Genomic DNA, 6,293 nt, shown 5'->3' with positions numbered 1-6,293 from the left:
ACAGCTTGGCGAAGTCCCGAACAAATCGTGTGTAGTAGGCACAAAGTCCGAGGAATCTTCTTCCGGCCTTCTTGTCAGACGGCGGCGTAAATGCAGCTACGGCGCGGGTCTTCTCGGGGTCAGGGAGAACACCTTTGTTGCTCCCGACGTGGCCAAGGAACTTAAGTTCACCATAGGCGAATCGATACTTTGTTGGCTTGAGTGACAGGCCGGCTGTCTTGATGGCTTGAAGCACGGCTCGAAGTCGTTTCAGATGCTCGTCGAAATCTCGTGAAAATACCACGACGTCGTCGAGGTAGACGAGGCAGCTCTGCCATTTCAGGCCTACCAGCACGGTGTCCATGACACGCTGGAAGGTGGCTGGCGCTGTAGAAAGCCGGAACGGCATCACTTTGAATTCGTACAGTCCGTCGGGAGTGACGAACGCAGTTTTCTCCCGGTCGCGTTTTTCGATTTCAATCTGCCAGTAGCCACTCTTCAGGTCCATCGACGAAAAATATCGGGAGTGGCGCAGTCGGTCTAACGTATCGTCGATGCGGGGGAGCGGATAGACGTCCTTCTTCGTCACAGCGTTCAGTCGACGATAGTCCACGCAGAACCGCAGGGTTCCGTCCTTCTTCTTTACAAGGAAGACTGGGGACGCCCATGGACTTCTTGAGGGTTGAATGATGTCGTCGTCGAGCATTTCTTGGACTTGATCCTGAATCACCTTCCTTTCCTTTAAGGAGACTCGATACGGCGACTGGTGGACAGGGAGCGCGTCGTCGTCGGTAATAATGCGATGTTTCGCCATTGGTGTTTGGCAAACTTTCGACGACGTGGCAAAAGAGTCACTGTATTCGGCGAGGAGATCAGCCAGTTGCCGGCGCTTAGGAGCTGGGAGCTCGGGGTCGATATCGATCGGCGGCGGCGGCGTGCTCTTCTGCTGTGACGACGAGGTTTCTTCGGAGATTGCGGGGACCACGGCTGGCGCCTGAAGCTCCTCAATATGGCCCACGGTGGTACCCTTCGTTAGGTGCTGCGGCTGGGCTCGGAAGTTTGTCACAGGAACAGATGTACGTCCTTCTTGGAGAACCGTTACGCCTCGTGCGACGCCAGTTCCTTTCTCAAGGAGAAGTTGGACGCTGCCTTCCAGAAGAGCTTCACCGTGCATGGCTGCCGCCGTTATGACGGTGACGAAAACACTTGACCGCGGCGGTAAGTTCACATGGTCGGCGATAACTCGGATCGCGGTTGACGTCGTGTTGGTCACCACTGGCGGTAAACAGGCTTTCGCAGCGTCAGCTGGTTTGCGCCGAGGTCGATGACGGCCCCATACTCGCAGAGAAAGTCCATTCCGAGGATAACGTCCCTCGAACAGTCTTGCAGAACGACGAACTTCACAGGGCACGTCTCACCGTGGATCTCGACGCGAGCAGTGCATCTCTCGACTGGTGTGATAAGGTGCCCTCCGGCGGTTCGTATTTGTGGTCCATCCCATGGCGTGGTGACTTTTCGAAGGCGGCGGGAGAGCCACCCGCTCAAGACTGAATAGTCTGCTCCGGTGTCCACGAGTGCTGGTGCGTCGTGGCTGTCAATGACGACGCTTAGGTTATTGGACACCGCTGTAGGGGCGTCGTTTCGGTCTCTGGTAGCGTTAGAGTTGGGGCTTCCGACGTTCATGGAGCATCTTGTCGTCGGTCGTCTTCAGCAACTCCACCTCCAGTGGTTGCCGCGCCTAGTTTCCCCGGCGTGGAGCGAGGGGCGACAGGCTTTCACGTCGAGGTCGGTGCATCGGCGAAGCTGCACGTCGTGGCGAAGGCGACCGGAACTCTGGGCGGGACGCAGGCTCGGGGGACTGAGGTCGTCGCAGGTACTCGTCGATTTCCCGAGGGCGTTCACCATAACGGGGTCGCGGGTCGTTCGGGTGGAGCCCACGCAGCCCAGTCGACGGTATGGGCATCGGCGGTAGGTGTGGTCTTCTTTCCCGCAGTGGAAGCGTAGAGGGCGTCGATCGGGCGTTCGCCCCACATCGGTCTTCCGGGGTGCACGGGGCTCCTGGCTGGCGTACTGGAGCTGGTCGTCGCGGCGTCGGTCGTGCTGCGGCGCAGGAGACTGATGTCGGGGCGGCGCGACATAGGCGCGAAGAGGAGGCGGTGGCCGTCGGGCCACTGCGGCGTAAGTTAGCGCGGGTTCTTCGGGGACTGCTGCGCTGATGGCAGCCTCTGGTGGAATGGTTCTCTGCACCTCTTGCCGCACGACCTCAGCGATGGAGAGCGAAGCTGGTCGGTCAGCGGCGGGTAGTAGCTTTCGCAGCTCCTCCCGGACGACGTCGCGAATGATCTCGTGAATGCCTGGGATGCTGGAGCCAAGGTCGCAAGCGAACGGCGGAACCGCGCTGACGCCGGGTAGCCTCTGGTAGTGGCTGGCTCGGGGTTGCACAGCACGCTCGATGTTCGTCGCCTCGGTTACAAATCCTTGAATCGTCGTCGGTGGGTTGCTTACGAGCCCACCGAAAATGTCGTCCTTCACGCCGCGCATCAGGATACGCAGCTTCTTTTCCTCGGTGGCCTGAGGGTCGGTGCGGGAGCTCAGGCGCAGGACGTCTTCTACGAAGCTCGTGACGCTCTCATTGGGGCCCTGGGTCCTGGATTGCAGCAAATCTTCGGCCCTCTCTCTTCGGTGTTGATTGGCGAACGTGCGCGTCAGCTCGTTCTTGCAAAGCTCCCATGAAGTCAAGGAAGCTTCGTGGTTTTCGAACCGCCGCCTTGCCGTTCCTTCAAGCGAGAAATAGAGGTTCTGCAGGCGCTGTTCGTCACTCCACCCGTTGTGAAGAGCCACGCGCTCGTAGTGGTTGATTCAGTCTTCGACTTCCTCGTAGGTCTCGCCGTGGAATGGAGCAGCCGTCCGCGGTACGACGGGCAGGTAAACGACGGCTGGAGTGGCCAGGGTCTCCGACTGGTTGGCCATCGTCGTCCCCCTTGTTTGCCTGGTCCTGGGTGGCAAGGGTCCTAATTTCGGGGGTAGGCCAAGGTTCCGGCGACTTAATCGGATCTCGGTCTGGTCTTCGTTGGGTTCTTAGGGACTTGTGTTCGGACTTGCACTGCGGGAACTCGGAGGGGAGCGCTGCACGGGCATGCGGCTGCCCCGCACCTCCACCGAAAATTTCACGGGCGGTGGCAAAAAAAAAACAAAAAACAAACAGGAAGAAATAAACGTTTAGGGGGCGAACTTGTGCCCAAAATAAAGATAACATAAAGAAGAAGAACAGAGCGTCACGGGCGTCGAAGTCGGCGTGACAGCAGAGTCGAACGCTGGGGCGAAAGCAGACTTGGAAGTAATCCGTTACAAGTAACGGGATTACTTGTAATTAATTACTTTTTGAGTAATTTTGTAATTAATCCGTTACTTTTCTAGAAATGTAATTTCTAACGTAATTCCATTACTTTTTTAGTAACGGATTACCACAAGTTACTTGTTACATTTTTTTGTTATTTCGATTTTTTTTTTTATTTGAAGCATATTGTAACAATATGATTTTTGCGTAGCGCCGCCGAGTTAAGGCGGAAAGAGGAGGAGGGGGGGCACATAGACTGAACCCAAAAGCTTGCGACGGGATCTCGGTAAAGAAAGAAGGTGGAAAGAGGGAAACAGAGGAGGGAGTTGACTCTGCTATCCCCTTAGCACGATAAGAAGAGGAGGGCCCCGACAAAAGTAGACAAAGAAAGAAAACGGGAGTTTTCACACAGCTAAAGAGGTTTCTTAAGACAACCGAAGGGTCGCTTACATGATGCAAAAACGTCGCGTTTCGGTCGCTTTTTCTCAAAAAGAGAAGCCCCTTCTGAGCCTTGGGCACTTGATTCGGAGTGGGGCGAAAGAAGAATAAAAGAGTAATGGCCCATAAAAATGTCACATGACACGGATCTCCCAAACTGGAATTGTGGGGTGGGTCTGCTGCGTCTGCTGTTTCTTTTTGCTAAGATCATTATCGGGAAGTTTGCGCGATCCAGTCCCTGCCCGCGCTCCAATTTCAGAAGCGGAAGGACGTGAGTAAGGACAACACCCTGTGAATAAGCTCGAAGTTCAACTAATAGCTTTCCTTCGCGTCTTTTTCTTGAAATAAAAACAGTAGCCACTACAACTTCGTGTGCACGGGGGACGGTGGGGAGTCAGCCTCCCCTCCTATTTTTGCTTGTTTGCGTTTTGTGCGGGGGAGGAGTGGAAGTCGCCGTCAGTTCCAAGTACGGGGCTTTACGGGACAAAAGGCCAGATGCCGTCCAGTTCCAAGGACGATTTTAGAACTCCAGTGCCTTCTGATGTTTTTACGTGACACGGCAAAAATAAAAAGCATGTCGTTTCCTTCCCGTGTTGGAGACTCTAGTTTTCCAGCTTTCTGGTCAAGTAGAGACAAACACCAGAGCCCTATTGGGCAGGAGATCGAACTATAGGGGGCGCTCTGACCCGTTTGTTTTCCCCACGCTCGGTGTTTACTCAACACAAGGCCTGTGCACATGCCGACAGGCCTTATGGGCATGGGCATGTCATCTTCTACAATAGAGCGCGGGCACAGTTTAATATAAAAAAATACTAACAATCGACGAAGCGACGTTAAAGGGGCGGTGCAACGATTTTCGGACTTCGGTCAAAGATTTCTGGAAGTTGCCCCCTGACACTTCTGAAGTAAAGAACAGAAAACCGATTTCGCCTGCGTGTCCTAGTTGTTGGGTAAAAAAAAGATAAAGATTGGCATTTCGGGCACCCCTCAACTCACTCCCAGCCTTCAGGGTCACACCTGGTCGCACTCCCAGTGACGTCATTCGGAGTGCCGTGTAGCTTCCCGTGTGCTATCTCGGAGGACGCCTCCCCTCCCTCTTTCCGCGCACATTAGCGGGCGCTATGCTGCAGCTTAGAGCCGAGCGAGGTCACGTAATCTTTCCGCCGTAGTTCCTTCGGCTGCCACTTGGCGCTGCAGGTGGGGGAAAAAGCTCGACTTTTGCTTTGCGATTATGCAGCGACATCGTGACATTTTTAATGAAGGAAGTGTTTTCTCTATCCTCTGGGACACGATAAACAACGTAAAAATTACGAGATGCAAATTCTTTTAATCATAAAATCGTTGCACCGCCCCTTTAAGTGCCGGATCTATCCTCAGAGAATGCGAGCTTGACCCACTTCGGCTTTTGTGCTGAGCTGGGATCGTGCACGCTGCATTGTTCATGCAGGCCTCAGTGGAAACAAAAGAGGCCCTCCTCTCCCTCGCCGGAGAACACGAACTCCAGCCGAACGCTGACGCCGCGTTCGGTTATGTCGGCCGAGCGCTGCGTCATTGTATTTATTGTCCCCATCCGTGTAGTTGTTAAGTTAACCGCTTGGGGCGTCACGGTCTGTCCTCCTCCCCCTCAGCCTACAAGCGAACCTAGTGTCGTCTTGGAGAACGATACTCACAATAGTCACCACATCCGCTGATGAGTTTTCTGCGAATTTTTTCCGTTTCTCTTGCTTAGCTTAGTTGATGTCGTTTTTTTTTTTTTTTTTTTTTTTTTTTGCTTTTTGTAAGAACCTTGCGTTTTCGTCGTCTTAGTAGGGTGTAGCCCTTGTCAAATCCTGTCTTTCTCTAAACTCTCTTTTTCTCTTCCCACTTATGTAGATATGCTTTATCTACATGAATTGTTTTTTTTTTCTGCTGTTAAATATTTTCTACTGAGGTCCCGCCTCTAGCTCGCTGATCCACGGCTAAACATACGCGAGAGGTTCCAGCAGTGAGCATTCAGCATGTCTCTTGCACTGTCGCCATGGCCCTCTTTGGAGGGTCATGGCGAGAGTGCAAGAGACATGATGTGACGACAACGCATAATGTGACGACATCGCCACATTATGAACTGAAAGGCACCAAGGGAACTGCGAATTTAGAGTTTCAGTGCCTACTCTGCCTACCCGAAAGAAAGCTTCTTTCATCTGCGAAGTCCACGAATTCGAACCGACTGAAACACGCAAAGGTAAGCGCTTTTTAATTTTTTATTTTTTATTTTTTGTGGAAACCAGTGATTTAGAAAATAAGATTTTTCTGTAGTTCGTAATGTGGCGTTCGCATTCCAAATTTACACTCGGAACATTGGCTTTGGTTATTTTTTTCAGCCCGAGTGTATCCGCTGACGTATGGCATAAAGTACGTGTCGAACAGTTTATAAATATATTGATATTTATTTGAGCTCAGGGTAGCCTCGGCGAGTTGCTGATGGAGTTTACGCAAATTGTATTTTCGCATATCGGCAGCTCATAATGCTGCTTCTACGCATACCATTGTGACATGAGCG

The sequence above is a fragment of the Ixodes scapularis genome, unplaced genomic scaffold (genome assembly GCF_016920785.2).
Source record: "Ixodes scapularis isolate PalLabHiFi unplaced genomic scaffold, ASM1692078v2 PGA_scaffold3__209_contigs__length_174095766, whole genome shotgun sequence".
In the NCBI taxonomy this organism is placed as follows: Eukaryota; Metazoa; Arthropoda; class Arachnida; order Ixodida; family Ixodidae; genus Ixodes; species Ixodes scapularis.
This window is presented reverse-complemented; position numbering follows the sequence as displayed.